Here is a 19,019-nt window from a genome sequence, read left to right on the forward strand (position 1 = left end):
GCTATAAACAACTAAACCCCTTTCATTGGGTTAGGGAGCTCTGTTGTAATTTGATGGATCAATTATAGTTTTCATTCTTCTTCTTCTTTCTTTTCTCTTGATCTTACTAGAAAGCTTTCAATCTTAATTCAATTGGTTAGTTGTCTTGGAAAAGAAACTCTCCATAATTGGATTTCCTTTGAACCTTGGAAAAGGGATGAGGAGATCATGCTAGAATTGCTTTCTCATGTTGGACCAAATTGGGGTTTGGATGGATATTGTGACATTAAATCCTCCCAATACTTTGATTTGGAAATACATGTGGTATAATCAGTGATCAAACTTCATCTCTTCCCATGAGCAATTAAATCAAGGAATTGGGCAATTGTTCAAGCTTAGAGAGATTGGATTGCCAAGGAATTGGAATCCAATCACTTAAGATTGCCAAGGAGATTAATGAATGCATTGATTAAGGAAGAGATAAGAATGAACTTGATCCGGAGAATGCAACATCTCCTAAACCCAATGATTTCCCCATTTCTGATCTTACCCATTCTATTTACTTCTGCCATTTAATTTCCTGCTCATTACCCCAACTCCCCATTTAAGATTCTGCACTTTAATTATTGTTATTTACTTTCTAGTCATTTAAATTTCTACATCTCAATCTCAATTCTATTTAGCTCAACTAGCATATTCTTCTAACTAAAGTTGCTTGACCAATCAATCCTTGTGGGATTTGACCTCACTCTATTGTGAGTTTTACTTGACAACAATTCGGTATACTTGCCGAAGGGAAATTTGTTGAGAGACAAGTTTTCATGCATCAAGTTTATGGCGCCGTTGCCGGGGATTGATTTTGAATCAACAATGATCAAGTTAGAAGATCACTGGATTGAGCATTTTTTATTTCATTATTCATTTTTTTTATTATTCAGTCAATTTACCTTAGTTCGTTTTTAATTTCTTCCTCATCCCCTATACCCTCTCTATTTTCTGTTCTCTTTTCCTTAGTTGATCATAATTCAGCTCACTAACCCACTAACTATTTGATAAATTGCATCACTCACACTAACAATTACTCTAACAAGAATAATCTTCACTATACCTCATGTTGTGCAATCTGTTTGTTGTATGACAGGGAGAAAAGAAGGAGTTTCAACATCCTTTGATTCAGAACCTGAAAGAACCCTTTGGAGACTAAGAAGGGAGGCAAGAGGAAAAAGGATTATTGGTGCTGAAGAAGAGGAAGAATACTTTGAACCCAACATGGAAGAGAATTTAGAGAACAATCATGAAGAAGAAGCTCATAATCATGCTAGAGAAGGCCATGCAAACTGGGCTGGGCAAGAAAGGAGGGTCTTAGGATCCTATATCAATCCTAATCCAGGAAACTGTGGAAGCAGCATTCAGAAACCCACCATACATGCCAACAATTTCAAGTTAAAACCTCAGCTCATCACCCTGGTGCAGAATAATTGTTCATTTGGAGGAGGTGCTCAAGAAGATCCTAATCAACACTTGACCACCTTCTTGAGAATTTGTGACACAGTGAAGTCCAATGGAGTCCACCCAGATGTCTATAGGCTGCTCTTGTTCCCTTTTTCACTCAGGGACAAGGCATCCAAGTGGCTTGAATCCTTTCCAAAGGAGAGCTTGACCAATTGGGAGGAGGTAGTGAACAAGTTTTTGGCAAGGTTTTACCCTCCTCAAAGGATCAATAGACTGAGAACTGAAGTGCAGACGTTCAGACAGCAAGATGGGGAGACACTTTATGAAGCTTGGGAAAGGTTCAAAGATCTAACAAGGAGATGCCCACCAGAGATGTTTAATGAGTGGGTCCAACTTCACATCTTCTATGAAGGTGTTTCCTATGAGTCAAAGAAGGTTGTGGATCATTCATCAGGAGGCTCTTTAAACAAGAAGAAAACCATTGAAGAAGCCATAGATGTCATCGAAACAGTTGCTGAGAATGACTACTTCTATGCCTCTAAAAGAAGTAACACTAGAGGAGTAATGGAGCTGAACCACATGGATGCATTGTTAGCTCAAAACAAGATGATCACCAAGCAACTAGCAGATCTTACCAAGAAGGTGGAAGAGAACCAAGTTGCAACAGCCATCACCTCATCACCAACTCAAGAAGGAGTAAACATAGGAGAAGAAGGTGACTGGGAGCAAGCCAACTATGTGGGAAACTCACCTAGACAAGTCCATGATCCATACTCCAAAACTTACAACTCTGGATGGAGAAATCACCCCAACTTTGGATGGGGAAATCAACAAGACCAATGGCAAGATCAGAAACACCCCAACTTCAATTCCAACAACAATGCTACTCATCAAAACACCTCACAGAGATACTATCAACATCCATCTAACCAACCATCTCAACCACCTAATCTCAACCCACCATCATCCACAGATGATAGACTCTCAAAAATTGAAGCTCAACTCAAAATTCTATGCAAAGAAATTTAAGATAGTAAAGCTTTCCGGGAAGAAGTGCAATCTAACATGCAGAATCAAGATGCTGCCATCAAGAAACTGGAAACACAGATTGAATTCTTATTCAAGCAAACCCCTGGGCACAACAATTGCAGTAATATTAACTCAATACCAAGGGAAGAATGTCAGGCCATCACCCTCAGAAGTGGGAAGGAATTGAAGGAGACCCACAAGAAACCACCAGAAAAGGAATTGGATGAAGAAAACAAGGGACATGAGGAAGCTCAAACCTCAATCCCCAAGTCACATCAAGAAAAAGAAGCGCCCAAGCCATACCTCTCAAAGGCCCCATATCCACAGTAACTGCAATTAAAGAAGAGGGGAGAGGACACCCAATTCTCAAGATTCTTGGAAATCTTCAAGAAACTACAAATAAACATGCCCTTTGCTGAAGCAATCGAGAAAATGCCACTCTATGCCAAGTTCTTGAAGGAGTTGATGACCAAAAAGAGAAGCTGGAAGAACAATGAGACTATAGTACTCACAGAGGAATGCAGCGCCATTATCCAACACAAATTGCTCCAGAAATTGAAGGACCCTGGAAGTTTCCAAATCCCTTGTATCATTGGGGAAATCACTGTAGAAAAGGCTTTATGTGATTTAGGAGCCAGCATAAATCTAATGTCTCTAGCAATGATGAAAGAAATGAAGATTGAGGAAGCTAAACCAACAAGAATGGCTTTACAATTAGCAGACAGATCATTCAAATTTCCCCATGGGATAGTAGAGGATTTGTTAGTGAAGGTGGGGAACTTCATCTTTCCAGCAGATTTTGTGGTATTAGACATGGAGGAAGCAGCTAATACTTCCATCATTCTGGGAAGGCCATTCTTGGCCACTGCCGGAGCCCTTATTGATGTCCAAAAGGGTGAACTTGTCCTTAGACTACACGATGAGAAATTGACATTCAATGTGTTTAAGGCCATGAGCTACCCACACAACTCATTGGGGGAATGCATGAGGTTGGATTCTGTAGAGGCTTTGGTACAAGAAACTCTTGAAGAAGAATTTGAAGCATCAACAAAAGAGGAATTAGCAGCAAGCGAAGAAGCTACAGCTGCTGAAACACATGTTTAGGAGATACTAGAAGAAAAGGAGGAAAGAAAAGAAGTACCCAAACTAGAGCTTAAAACACTGCCAACCACTCTCAAGTATGCTTACTTGGGAGAGAACAAAAGTTATCAAGTGATCATAAATTCAGCCCTCAGCCAAGAACAAGAAAAAGAGTTACTTCAAGTCTTACAAAAACATAAGGATGCCATAGGATGGATACTTGCTGACCTGAAAGGAATTAGTTCAGCCATATGCATGCATAAGATACTCCTGGAAGAAGGTGCCAAACCTTCCATTCAGCCTCAAAGAAGGTTAAATCCAGCAATGAAAGAAGTGGTACAGAAAGAAGTTATGAAGTTGTGGCAGGGAGGAGTAATCTATCCAATTTCAGATAGCCAGTGGGTCAGTCCAGTTCAAGTAGTTCCCAAGAAAGGAGGAATCACTGTGGTGCCCAACGAAAGGAATGAGCTAATCCCTACAAGAACCATCACAGGCTGGAGAATGTGTATTGACTACAGGAAGCTCAATGAAGCCACAAGAAAGAATCATTTCCCACTTCCCTTCATGGATCAAATGCTGGAAAGACTTGCGGGACATGCATATTATTATTTTCTAGATGGTTATTCAGGATATAACCAAATAGTGGTTGATCCAAGAGACCAAGAGAAAACATCCTTCACCTGCCCATATGGAGTGTTTGCTTACAGGCGCATGCCATTTGAGCTATGTAATGCGCCTGCAACTTTTCAACGCTGCATGCTCTCCATCTTTTCAGATATGATAGAGAAGTTCATTGAAGTTTTCATGGATGACTTCTCCGTATTTGGAGATTCCTTCCCTAGTTGCCTAAACCATATTGCCTTGGTATTGAAACGATGTCAAGAAACCAATTTAGTCTTGAAGTGGGAAAAATGTCATTTCATGGTGACAGAGGGAATAGTTTTTGGCCATAAGGTTTCTAATCAAGGAATTGAGGTAGACAGAGCTAAGGTGGAGCTAATTGAAAAGTTACCTCCACCAAGTGATGTCAAGGCAATTAGGAGCTTTTTGGGACATGCTGGCTTCTACATAAGATTTATTAAAGATTTTTCAAAGATAGCCAAGCCCTTAAGCAATCTCCTAATGTCTGATGCACCATTTATTTTTGATGAGAAATGCATGCTAGCATTTGAAAACTTGAAAAAGAGGCTATCCTCAGCTCCCATCATCACCCCACCTGATTGGAATCTACCATTCGAACTGATGTGTGATGCATCTGATTTTGCAGTTGGGGCAGTGTTGGGGCAGAGAAAAGAAAATTTGGTGCATGTCATATACTATGCCAGCAAGGTCCTTAATGATACTCAAAGGAATTATACTACTACTGAAAAGAAATTGCTGGCAATAGTATTTGCATTTGACAAATTTAGATCATATCTTATTGGCTCTAAAGTTATTGTTTTCACTGATCACACAACACTCAAATATCTATTTGCTAAACAAGAATCAAAACCAAGACTAATCAGATGGATTTTATTGTTGCAGGAGTTCAACATTGAGATTGGAGACAAAAAGGGTGTGAAGAACAAAGTGGCAGACCATTTATCCAGAATCCCTTGTGAGAAGGGTGATTCCCATGATACAAGTGTAAATGAATTTTTTCCAGATGAGCAGCTAATTATGATTCATAAAGCACCTTGGTTTGCGGATATTGCCAATTTTAAAGTAGCTGGTGACTTACCTCCTAGAATCAACAAATATCAAAGGAGGAAACTCATCAATGATGCCAAGTATTTCATACGGGATGAACCCTATCTCTTTAAGAAATGCTCAGATGGAATCCTTAGGAGGTGCATTTCAGAAGACGAGGGACGAAAGGTCCTGTGGGGCTGCCATAGTGCTATCTATGGAGGTCACTTTGGAGGAGAAAGAACTGCAGCAAAGGTGCTGCAATGTGGACTCTTTTGGCCCACTATTTTCAAGGATGCCAAGGAATTGGTGAGAAGCTGCAACGAATGCCAAAGGGCTGGCAACCTACCCAAGAGAAATGAAATGCCACAGCAATATATTCTAGAACTTGAACTGTTTGATGTATGGGGAATTGATTTCATGGGACCATTCCCACCTTCATACTCAAACAGGGTTTATCTTAGTGGCTGTAGACTATGTATCTAAGTGGGTGGAGGCAGTGGCAACTCCAACTAATGACAACAAGGTGGTCATGAACTTTCTTCGAAGGAATATCTTCACCAGGTTTGGAGTCCCACGAGCCCTCACCAGTGACGGAGGGAGTCATTTTTGCAATAGACCATTGGAAGCCCTACTCCTGCGATATGGGGTAAAGCATAAGGTTGCCACACCTTATCATCCCCAAACAAGTGGGCAAACAGAGATATCTAACCGAGAGTTGAAAAGGATTATGGAAAAGACTGTGGGGATATCAAGAAGGGATTGGGCAAAGAAGCTAGATGATGCCCTTTGGGCATACAGGACAGCCTTTAAAACACCAATTGGGATGTCCTCATATCAACTGGTGTATGGTAAGGCTTGTCACTTGCCATTAGAGCTAGAACACAAGGCTTCCTGGGCCCTTAAAACACTGAACCTAGATAGCACCGCTGCTGGTGAAAAAAGGGTCCTGCAGCTTCAAGAATTAGAAGAATTCAGATCTCAAGCATATGAAAACACCAAGATCTATAAGGAAAAAGCAAAAAGAAGACATGATCTCAACTTAGTACCCAGAAGTTTCGAAGAAGGGCAACATGTACTTCTCTACAACTCTAGATTGAAACTCTTTCCTGGGAAACTCAAATCAAGATGGTCCGGACCCTTTCTAGTCACAAAAGTCTCACCCTATGGACACATAGAAGTAATGGATGAAGGCTCAAAGAGAAGATTCACTGTGAACGGACAAAGACTCAAACATTACTTGGGCAGCATGGGGGAGACCCCCAAACAGAAGTACAACCTCAACTGAGGAAGGAATCATCGAGCTAGCGACACTAAAAAAAAGCGCTTTGTTGGGAGGTAACCCAACCTGAGGTAATTTTCTTTTCATAGGTCTTTTGATAAAAATGTCAAAGTGGGTTCTCTATAGTGTGAAGAGCTAAGTTTGGTGTTACACACCAAAAACAATACAAGGGTAAATATAGGGCTCTAAGTTTGGTGTCCCACCAAAATCCCAGCCTAAGAGTGCATTGCAGCCCTTAATGATGAAGCATTGCTCTAGCAATTAGAGAACTCACTTGACAGAGGCTTAGCCTCTAATACATAGATTGTCTTTTTAACTGATAGTGTTTCAGAATAAAAAGCACACAAAGTTATTGCATACATCCAATTTGTCAAAGTAAGCAAAGAACTAAGTTTGGTGTTCACACACCAAGCCAAGCTCAGAAGCTCACACATACACATGCATGCTAACTCTTTTCCAAGTGCTTAGAGAACAAGCAACTTTCAATAGTGTTACAGGATTCCAATCAACCCCAGGGGATGAGCATACCTCATTATCCACGGGAGCAAAAGAAGAATGAGCATACCAACAAGTGAAAGGTGGTGAAGTTCCTCCTTAGTTTACTTTCCTTTTCAAAGCTTTAAATAAAAAAAATCATGTATGAAATAGAACATGCTTCCATGATAGCTTAAGATTTTCAATTATGCATTTAAGTTTCATTGCTTAGGTCTATGTTATTGAGCTTAATGTCTTGAATGCTCACTGTCATCTTCCTTACTTGTATGCTTGTCTCTCTAAGTTAATAAAAAAGAAAATGTTATGGAAAGAACAAGAGTGGAGTCATTTTGTGAAGTGCATTCTGAATGTTTGTGGTAAGATGATTAGTAAGCTAAGTTGGTTCACCAAGAAAGGAAAGAAAGCAACTACCCATCCTAAGTCCTATATTTGAGACACATTTTTTGAGGCTAGCTAAACAATAAGATCCCAACAAGAAAAGAAAAAAGAGTAATACAAGTGAAAATAAGAAAGGAAACACAATAAGAAACAATGCTAGGCACTAAGGGTTTCAAAATTAAGGCAAGTGTTTGTGGTGTTTATGTACAAGGGATATACTTGGATGAATAAGCTCTTAGGGGTGCCTTATCACTTGGTAACTTGGATTAACTAATCCGGGATTATCAGCTGAAAGTCCACTATCAAGAGTAACCTTTGCTACAGAGCACTTATTAACCCAAAGAGGTGCTGGACACCAAGGTCTCAAGAAAGAAAGAATAACAAACCATGTGCCTGTGGTGTGTATGTATGAGGGAAAGAGACTTGAGGGAATAAGTCCTTAGGGGTGTCTTAACACCTAGCACCCTAAAACCGACTGGTTTGGGAGTGTTGGCTGAAAGCTTATCATAAAGAGTCGCCCTCTTACAAAGCACTTAGCAAAAAGAAAAATAAACTTTGAAAAAAAAGGAGAAGGATCAATAAGAAAGAAGTCTCAAGGGATGCAATCAAGATAGTGACTAGGGATTTGATAAAGGCTTGAAACCTAAAAGGAAAGAACCTAAGTTGCTATGCATGAAACTCCATGAACCACGAATGCTACTCCCATTTTATCTTCTTGTTCTTTCATTTCATTTTTTCTTATGCTTCAGTACTTGCTTAGGGACAAGCAAGCTTTAAGTTTGGTGTTGTGATGCCAGAGCATCTAGGCCAGTTTCACTGACCTTTTCTTTACTGTTTTAGGGTAGTTTCATGCATTTTCCTAGTGAATAAGGCAAGTTTTGGGTGAAAATACACTTACACCTTCATTTAAGCAACTATTGTGAATTTTGCACGATTTCATGAGATTTTTGCCAGAATTGCATGATAACTTGATGATGCATAATCTCATGACTTTGGCTAGAGCTTTGATGTACTTTAATTGCTTGATTTCAGGACAAATGAAGCATGGAAGAACCACGTTAGCATTCACGTTAACTTAGTTAACGTGACTACTAACGTGGGATGGCAAAGAGCTTGCAACGTTAATGAGAAAAGCGATCACCAATAACGCATGCGAAGCCATTCATAGCTTACGTTAAGAGCCACGTTAACTAAGTTAATGTGGTACTTAACGTAGAAGAAAAAAGAAGACTCCACGTTAACGAGAAACATGAACTCCAATAACGTTTCTCCTCAACGTTAGTGGTAAAAGTGAACACCACTAACGTTGGGAAACTAGGCAATGCCCCACGTTAAGAGTCACGTTAACTTAGTTAACGTGAACTCTAACGTGGAAGAGGATCAACAACGCCAACATTAGTGACACTCACTTTTGTCACTAACGTTGGATCATTAGCATTGCCTACTTTCACTCTCACGTTAAGATTGTTAACGTGAAAGTTAACGTGGAGTTGAATTCAAAGAACCAACGTTAGTGACACTCACTTTTGTTACTAACGTTGGGAGATGGCTTCATTACTACGTTAAGAGCCACGTTAACTTAGTTAACGTGGGTTCTAACGTAGGGACTTAAGGCAATCGGAGCGTTAGTGAAAAAGGTGACTGTCACTAACGCTCTCGAAGGTGATAGATACCCACGTTAAGAGCTATGTTAGCCAAGCTAACGTGAGATCTAATGTAGGGGCAAGGAGGCAAGCAACGTTAATGGGAAAAGTGATTCCCATTAACGCTTGCGAAAAGGGGCACAAGCCAACGTTAATGGGAAAAGTGAGTCCCATTAACGTTGGCCAAGGATTGAGTAGGAAATGTTAGAAGTCACGTTAAGATTTCTAACATTGAGATTAACGTGAGTATATAAGGGTGGAACGTTAGTGGAAAAAATGAATGCCACTAACGTTCTCGCACCCAAAATGTATTCAACGTTAATCTCACTAAATTCCCAAGCCTAATTCATATTTCTCTGCAAGCTGGGCCCACTAAAGATGAGAATTGCTTCAACTCAAGGTCCAGAGCCAACATCCAAGACTTGAAGAACTCACTAGAAGATCATGAGGAGTAGTATATATAGGAGTAGTTTTGAACTAGAGAGAGGTTTAGCACTTTTGGGAACTACTCTCTGCATATTTAGTTTTTTGTACTTCTAGCATGGATTCTTCTTTTCTGCCATTTTTCTTTCCTAGAGTTGTGAACAACTAAACCCCTTTCATTGGGTTAGGGAGCTCTGTTGTAATTTGATGGATCAATTATAGTTTTCATTCTTCTTCTTCTTTCTTTTCTCTTGATCTTACTAGAAAGCTTTCAATCTTAATTCAATTGGTTAGTTGTCTTGGAAAATAAACTCTCCATAATTGGATTTCCTTTGAACCTTGGAAAAGGGATGAGGAGATCATGCTAAAATTGCTTTCTCATGTTGGACCAAATTGGGGTTTGGATGGATATTGTGACATTAAATCCTCCCAATACTTTGATTTGGAAATACATGTGGTATAATCAGTGACCAAACTTCATCTCTTCCCATGAGCAATTAAATCAAGGAATTGGGCAATTGTTCAAGCTTAGAGAGATTGGATTGCCAAGGAATTGGAATCCAATCACTTAAGATTGCCAAGGAGATTAATGAATGCATTGATTGAGGAAGAGATGAGAATGAACTTGATCCAGAGAATGCAACATCTCCTAAACCCAATGATTTCCCCATTTTTGATCTTACCCATTCAATTTACTTCTGCCATTTAATTTCCTGCTCATTACCCCCAACTCCCCATTTAAGATTCTGCACTTTAATTTCTGTTATTTACTTTCTAGTCATTTAAATTTCTGCATCTCAATCTCAATTCTGTTTAGCTCAACTAGCATATTCTTCTAACTAAAGTTGCTTGACCAATTAATCCTTGTGGGATTCGACCTCACTCTATTGTGAGTTTTACTTGATGACAATTCGGTATACTTGTCGAAGGGAAATTTGTTGAGAGACAAGTTTTCATGCATCAGTGGTTCAAAGGTGTGTTGGGGAGGCGGTTCATAAGCATATGGTGGGCCTTATTGGTAACCACAAGGGGGTCCATCATATGTATCATCTTAGTATGCACCTCGGAATGGCTCTTGACCATAGTGATTTGGTGGGTGTTGGTTGTCACGAAAGGGTCCACCATAACTATTGTCTTGGCATGCATTGTGGAATGGTCTTTGTCTGTGGTATTGTGGAAGATGTCACTGCCGAAAGGGTTGATCAGATCCTCGTGGCTCCTTCTATCTCTGATTGTTTTGACCTTGATGCATGTTCCTGTTATAATTTCCATTCCTTACAACAGCATTGGAACCAAACTCAAAACGATAGGGGTGAGAACTTATAGTAGCTAATAAAAATTAAAAACAAAAACAAATAAACAAGCAAAAGAAAATAAATAAAATAAGATAAGAGAAAAGGTTTGATTTTTAAAATTTTATATTTAAATTTTGAAATTTGAATTTTGAATTTTGGAATTTAAATATTGAAATTTGAAATTTGATTTTGAAATAAGATAAGATAAGATTTTGAAAAAGATATGATTTTTGAAAAAGATTTGAATTTTGAAATTTAAAACTAAGATAAGATAAGATAAAAATTTTAAAATAAAAATCTGAATTTTTTTTTGTAATTTTCAAAAAAATTAATTAAAATAAAGAGAAAAGATATTTTTGAAATTAATGAGGAAAGAGAAAAACAATAAAATGACACCAAACTTAGAATTTTTAGATCAAAGCAAAGAAAACAAACAAGAAAAATATTTACAATAACCAATAATAAGGCACACGTTTGCAATTCCCCGTCAACGACGCCATTTTGACGAGAGGATTTAATTGATGGTAAAGAATTTCACAAAAATAATCGCGTTATAAGTATAGTTTCTAAACCAACAGAAAATCCTTTCGTACAAAAGTTTGGTTGTCACAAGTAACAAAACACAATAAAATTTATAAACCGAAGTATTCAAACCTCGGGTCGTCTTCTCAAGAAATTGCAGGGAGGTGTGTTTTATTATTGGTTATGGAAAACAGTATTTTTGGATTTTTGAAAGGTTTGAACAAGAGAAATAAATTGCAGGAATTAATAAATCAATAGCTAAGAAAACCCTTGGCAATGTATGAAAATTAGAAGTTCTATCCTAGTTATCCTTATCAATTGTGATGAGAATTGCTCGTTGCTCCCACTTAGTCAACCTCTAACTATGAAGGTAAGTCAAATGGATAAATCAATATGAATCCTCAAGTCCTAGTCAATTCCCAAAGAAAGACTAGAGTTAGTGGAATTCAAGTCAATTAGCAACTTCTAATTATCAATCAACAAAAGAGTTTGATAACTCAAGTGTCTCTAATTACTCAACCAAAGTCAAGAATATAGAAAGCTAAATAAAAATTATATATCTGAAATACCTCAAATTGCATTAATAAAAGAAATCAAATCTAACAAGGAAAAATTCATAAATTAAATTGGGAAAGTAAATAAAAGGAACATTGAACCTGGAAATTGAGAAGTAAAAATCCTAATCCTAAAAGAAATCATAAATCCTAAAACCTAAGAGAGAGGAGAGAGCCTCTCTCTCTAAAAACTACATCTAAACCTAAAATTATGAATTTGAAAGTGGTATTATGAATAGATGCATTCCCCCACTTTATAGCCTCTAATCTGAGTTTTTTGGGTCGAAAACTGGATCAAAGACAGCCTAGAAATCGCCTCCAGCAATTTCTGGTTCGTATAGGTCGCTGCAAAGTCACGCGGAAGCGTCGTCCACACGTTAGCGTGGATTGGGTTTTTGCCAGGTCACGCGTTCGCGTCGTCTGGCTTTGGGGCTGCTATAGCAAATTATATATCGTTACGAAGCCCCAGACGTTAGCTTTCCAATGCAAGTAGAACCGCGTCATTTGGACTTTTGTAGCTTTCCTTCAGTTTCTTGTATTCCTTCTACTTTTGCATGCTTCCTTTCCATCCTCCAAGCCATTCCTGCCCTGTAATCTCTAAAATCACTTAAAACACATATCACGGCATCGAATGATAATAAGAGAGGATTAATATTAGCAAATATAAGGCCAAAGAAGCATGTTTTCAATCATAGCACAAAATCAGGAAGGAAAACGTAAAAACATGCGAATTGTATAAACAAGTGAGTAAAGAGTTGATAAAAACCACTCAAATTAGCACAAGATAAATCATAAAATAGTGGTTTATCAATAATCAATGAATGAATTGAGTTGCCATTGTTAGGAACTTTTATTCTTTTCATACTTTTGCATATCTTGCTTTGATTGCTAGGTTGCTTATTAGATCCTTATTTTGATTAGAATAGTTGTTTTTAAATTGCATTTTGCTTGAAGTGCAAGTTTTGTTTGTTTTGTCTTTGAAAATTGTTTTTCAAAAACTAAAATATTTTTGTTACATTTGAATTTTATTTGCTTTAGAGTGTTTATAGGTTAGGGGAGTGCCTTGTTTCTATTTTTCATGAGTAAAACAAAAAGGGGTAGTCCACGCGTAAGTGTGGACGACGCGTACGCGTCACTGGTCTTTTTTGCACACCCACGCGTGAGTGTGGACGACGCGCACGTGTCATAGGCTTATATTGGAACTTCTAATACAAAAACCAAAGAGTTGTGCTGGTTTTGTGCGAGAAGCAAGAATAGGCCCCACGCGTACACGCGGCTGACTCGTACGCGTCCCCTCTCCTTTCTGCGTCCCACGCGTACGCGTGGATGATGCGTACGCGTCACTTCTCCTTTCTACTTTTTGCGCGCGCGCGTGGTCCACGTCTGTGCGTTGCCTTCGCGCCCTGTTTCTCCCCTGTTTCTTCCTCTTTCTTCTCTCCTTTCTTCTGCTCTCTTCTTCCTTTCTTACTTTCTCCTTCTCCCTCTTTTTAAATTTTCACTTTTTATTTTTTCTCATCTTTCATTTTCTTTCATTTATTGCATTTGCATACTTTCATTCATTACATTTTAATTTTATTTTTGTAGCTTGTTCTTCTTTTCTTTTGTAAGTTTGTTATTTTGACATTGGTGTTGAATTTTCCTACTCAACTGTTGAGAATTTTTTGGATCATTTTGGTGCTTTTTGACTTGTTTGATATTGATTGGGTGATGAAATTTTTAGGTCAACGCTTAATCTTTGATGACTTGTGCATCCTTTGTGTATTGATATAAACTCATATTGTCTTTCATGACCCACTCTTTCCTATTTGAACTTGATGCTTCTGAGTGTTCTCTTCATGCCATTTGCTGTGCTGTGATTTTACTCTTACATCAAGTGTTAGTTGATATGCTCTTCGCTTATATTGCTTTCTCGCTTACATGTTGTAGCTAACATGTAGTCGATAATCCCACTCTTATTTGGTATTAGCCCCACCTATATTCTATTTGCTTTGATATCTTTGTTGTGGGCTTAATTTTCTTTCTTTTTCTCTCTTTTTAGGATGGCCACCAAGAAGGAAAAAGAAAAGCTTCTAAATGGGGCAACAAGCAAGTCCCTCCGCACAAATTTTTTGAAAGAGCTCATAAGTTGTAGCAACTCATCCACCTTGCTCTTCTTTGCATACACTGAGGACGGTGCAATCTTTAAGTGTGGGGAGGACGATGCAATCTTTAAGTATGGGGAGGTCGAGGACCGACTTCCATGGGTAACTATTTTCTTTTCCAACACCAACGATTATTTTTCTTTGTTAGATAGTTGTCGCATTGCATGCTAGATTGCATATTAGTTAAAATTTGTACATATTCTACCCATTTTTATGTTAGGACTACTTGGTTAGAGTGATGATTTCTTTTCCAAAAAAACTGTTCTAGGGCACCCTACCAATTTGAATATTTTTTTGTTGAACTTGCTTGAAGGAATTAATTTTGGAACATGGTTTTTGAGCTAAGAACACACAAACATGTGAATTTTGAGCACTTTATTGCAATTTTCTGTGAGACGACCCGATGTTTAAATATTTCGGTTTATTTTGGAGTTTGTACTTATAACAAAAAAAATCTAAAATTTGATGGAGAATTATTAGTTGGTTTGGAACTATACTTACAACGAAGTTCTCGTTTTCTATTGAGAAATTCTAGACCGACAATAATTCTCACATCACTAAGCTTAATTTTTGTGAGCCAAGCTTGAGCTTGGTTTAACTTGTCTCAACTCGACTCACTTCTAGCCCTAGTTATAGAGTAGATTTTGTATTCTTGACTTGGATTGAGAAATTGGGTGACCTTGAATTACTTATGTCCAAGTTGATTGATAATTTAAAGATATTAATTAATCTTGTTTTTGTTAACACTAATCTTTTACTAATTCAATTATTAGTAAGTTGATTAGGGCAAGGATATTGATCTTTAACCCTAATTGGCTAATTGACTTTTCTCAATTTGTAGAGGTTGACGGATTGGATTTGCTATTTATTATAATTATCATATTGTGGTTAGTAACAAAGATAGTGATCTTTAACCCTCAACCCTTGTCAAGATTTTTTTAGCATTTAAGTTTACTTTTCTTCATTAGTTAATTATCTTAATTGTTCTTAACATAATTTTTTTTATATTAGTTATTACTTGCTTCTTTAAATTCTTTTATATAGATTTTCATTTATCAACCTCTAATTTTTTCATGGTCAATGATAATGCACTCTATGTGATTACAAAGTAGAATGATCTGGAATTAAATTCTCGATTATTGATTTAAAATTTTATGACATTTTACTAAACTTTAAAGAACGTTAAATTTTAAATCAAAGCTAAAATTTAAATTTTTAAATTTGTGAATTTTTTAAATCGATATTTAGTGCTCGTTAGAAATCATTCTATTAATCAAGGTAGTGAACTCGTAGTTTTTACCTCGACTTGTTAAGCTAACTCAAAATCGTAATTCGTTGAATTGTAAGATGAAATGTAAATATGACTCGTAAATTATAAAAATTTAGAAAAATTTAATAGCAAAAACTAATTTTATAGAGAATAAAATAAATCTCAAATAAACTAAATTACCCATAGAATTATAACTAATATATATACCATAACAGGTTAAAAGTCACAATTCAACACAAATTCACAAATCAAAACACAAATTCACATCTCACAAGTTCATACGACACTAAAATAAATTCAAGTAGCAAATAAACCAATCAAACTACTAGAATGAACAACTAATTAACTAAAATCTAAACAAGTTATTTAATAATCATTCTATTCTTCATTAGTTATAAAATCTTCACGAGTTTCACAAACTTCTGCATTACCATCTTCATCATTATCAGGAGCAGTAGGAATAGGTCCTTGGAGAAGTTCTTCAAACTCATCATCATCAAGATAAGGAATTGCCAAAGGATCCTTATAGGCACCAACAACTCTTTTACCACTTGCTCCATCATTTAAATCAGGATCTAAAATTAGAGCATCTAAATCTTCTTCTTCTCCATCTTCGTCAGCAACAATCCACTCTTCATCAGAATCCAACTCATCAAGACTATAGTCATAATCAAGACTTCTTCTAGTTTGTTTTTTCTTTGCTAATCTTGAATTTGTCATCACAAACACAACATCATTCATAGTTTTAGCTTTCAAACAGTTTCTCCTTTTTGTGTGAACCTTTTAAAAGTAGATAAAAAATATTAGACATTAATCAAACAACAAGATAGAATTGAAGAATTAACAACCAAATTTATAAAAGTAAAATGCAATTTATATTTAATTACTAACCATCTCAAAAGCACTCCAATTACGTTCACATCCAGATGAACTACATGTCAAATTCAAGACACGAATTGCAAATTGTTGGAGCTCTGGATGTTGATCTCCATAAGAATCCCACCATTGAGCTAGAGTTTTAGTATAAATTGCATTTTGAGCTACTTTACTACCAAAAAAATCTTTTCGAATTTTAAAATCTTCAAGTTGAACATCCATCTTAGTAATTAAATCTGGATTTCCTGTCATCCTTTCCATACAAGCATAAAATTGCTTCTTAAGCTCATAAGCAATTTTAAAACCAGAGCTATAATGAATTTGAGGATTCAAATAATAGCCTACAGCATGTAATGACCTATGAAGTTGGTTGCCCCATCTTCACATGATGCCATGTTACTTGTTAAAGACACTTCTAGTTTCTGAATCTAAGGATTAATTTAATTTAATTTTAAAAAAGGGGATTCTTGTTTAGAGACACTTCTAGTTTCTGAACAGATAAGTTAACCTCAATTTGACAACTTACTATAATTCTTATGAAATCATAATCTAAATTGAACAATATAATTAATCTGCAATATAATCAGTAAACCAATAAAGATAGACAATAACAATTCAACCTGCAATATAATCCATAATGAACAAGTACAACAACAGATTGAACTGACTTTGAAGAGGATAAAAATTAAAAAAGTTTTAACATACCTGAACTACCAGTGAAGGGGAGGAGAAGAGCAGCAGCAATCCAGATTCCAGAAATAGAGAGCGAGAGCCAGAAAACCAGAGACAGAGGCAGAGCCAGAGAATCTCGCAAATGATAATTGCAAATTGACACACACACAGTTCAGCCACCACCAGTCTAATTCCACAACAACGACAGCAGGCTGTGACACACCAAATTGGGGATTTTGGTCGCGCGAAATTCAAACTTCAAAGGGATAGAGAGATAGAGTCAGAGAGAGTCAGAGATTGAAAGACTTGAGAAAGGTGAAATTTTGAAATTTTGGCCATGAAGATAAACTGTAAAGTGAGGAAGGTAAAGAGATTAAGGATTTACTGCGAGTCTGCTAGGGCTCCTCCATCTTTCATGGTCTTCTATTCAGATTGGGCTATTAGGTTGGACTGGGCTGCACTTAGGATCAAGAAAAGAGCCTCTTCAATCTTGAACGCAAGATCAGGGCAGAAACGCGATTCTAGCGGCTCTGCGTTTTTGCACGGCGATTCCAGACGAAGAAGTTTGGTCCTGGACGAGAAGAAAAATCGAGACTGAGGGAGGATGCAGAAACGTAAAATCGTGCGTTTCCACAAGTTGAAACGCGATTTTGACTACCTTGCTATTAATACTAAAAAAATTAATTTAAATAGTTTGATATTTATCCTTAACAAATCAAGTAACCAATATATTAGACATTATAATTAATTTAATTTAATAAATCACCTGTATGTAGTTGCACACTTTTAAAAGTTAGAGTGTTTTTTAAAGTTAATTTATACTTATCAATATCAAAAAGTTTAATATAAATTTATATATTAATAAAAATTAAATTTATTTTTTTATATTTATGTCTATTATAATTTTTAAATTTTAAAAATTATTTTATCAAGCATAATTTTTACTTTTTGTGTTTATTAAAAATTATTTATTTAGTTTAATTTACCAAATATATTTACCTCAACTTTTAAAAAGATGTTTTTTTTTAAATCAAATTGACAAGTTATTTTTTATAATTAAAAATTTTAACAAACTAGTAACTAAAAAGTTCTAATATATTTGACTGGAATTTCTATGCATGCATGGAAATAATTATTAAATTTGAAAAAGTAACATAAGTATTAAATTGTATATTTTATAATAAATTATTTTAATAAAAAATAAAGATAGTAAAAATAAATTAATATTAGAGTCATATTACATGCTTTGAGAGTAAAATAAAATAATTTATTCTCTCTAATCGATTTATATCACATATACTAAAGTGACTTTATTATAGACAATTATTATAACTTCTCATTTAATTAATATATTAGTGTAAAAATTATAATTTATACTAATAACACCTAATAATTTTTTCTAATACTATATCATATTTTATATGAGTGCAATAACAATTATGTTTCATCATCTAAATAAAAAGTAAAAAGTATTACGTAGTTAAATTACCATATAATCCATTTCACTATTTTTTTTAAATAAATAATTAAAAAAGCTAAGTCCTAATTTTTTATGCGAAATAAAATAAAATAAAATACATGAATTTAATAAGTATAAATATGAAGATTATAAAATAAAAAACGTTAAATAATAAATAAAACTGAAATTTAAAATCAAAATATTTAAGATTAAAGAAGGAAATAAAAAAATTGGCATACAACAACTCAAATATTAATATGACAATAAAGTGAATCAAATAACATATATTTAACTTAATTAAATTAAGTAATTGATAAAATAAATTAATTATGATTATTTGACTCAATAAAATAAGTTAAATAAATAAAAAGTCTTAAAAATATGCCATGTAAAAATTATAACATTTTTAAAAATCATTATCAAAATACATAAGACGAAAAAATTAATGTAAATTAAAATAAAATTAATTTATTTATTCTAAGAAAATAAAATAATTAATATAATTAATTAATTATAAACTTATAATTAATTTTATCAAATAAACTATTAAATAATTTTATATTTATCTCAATCAAATTAAATAAATAATTAATTATAACACCCTTAAAAATTATTAATCAAAATACATAAGATAAAAAATTAATATAATAAAATAAAATTTATTTATTTATTTCAGTCAAATTAAATAATTAATATAATTAATTAGTTATAATTAATATGGTGAAATAAATATTAAATAAATAATTAATATATTTAAATAAATTAAATCAAATGAATAAAAAATATTTTTAAGAATATACT

Source organism: Arachis hypogaea, chromosome 8 (genome assembly GCF_003086295.3).
Source record: "Arachis hypogaea cultivar Tifrunner chromosome 8, arahy.Tifrunner.gnm2.J5K5, whole genome shotgun sequence".
NCBI lineage: Eukaryota > Viridiplantae > Streptophyta > Magnoliopsida > Fabales > Fabaceae > Arachis > Arachis hypogaea.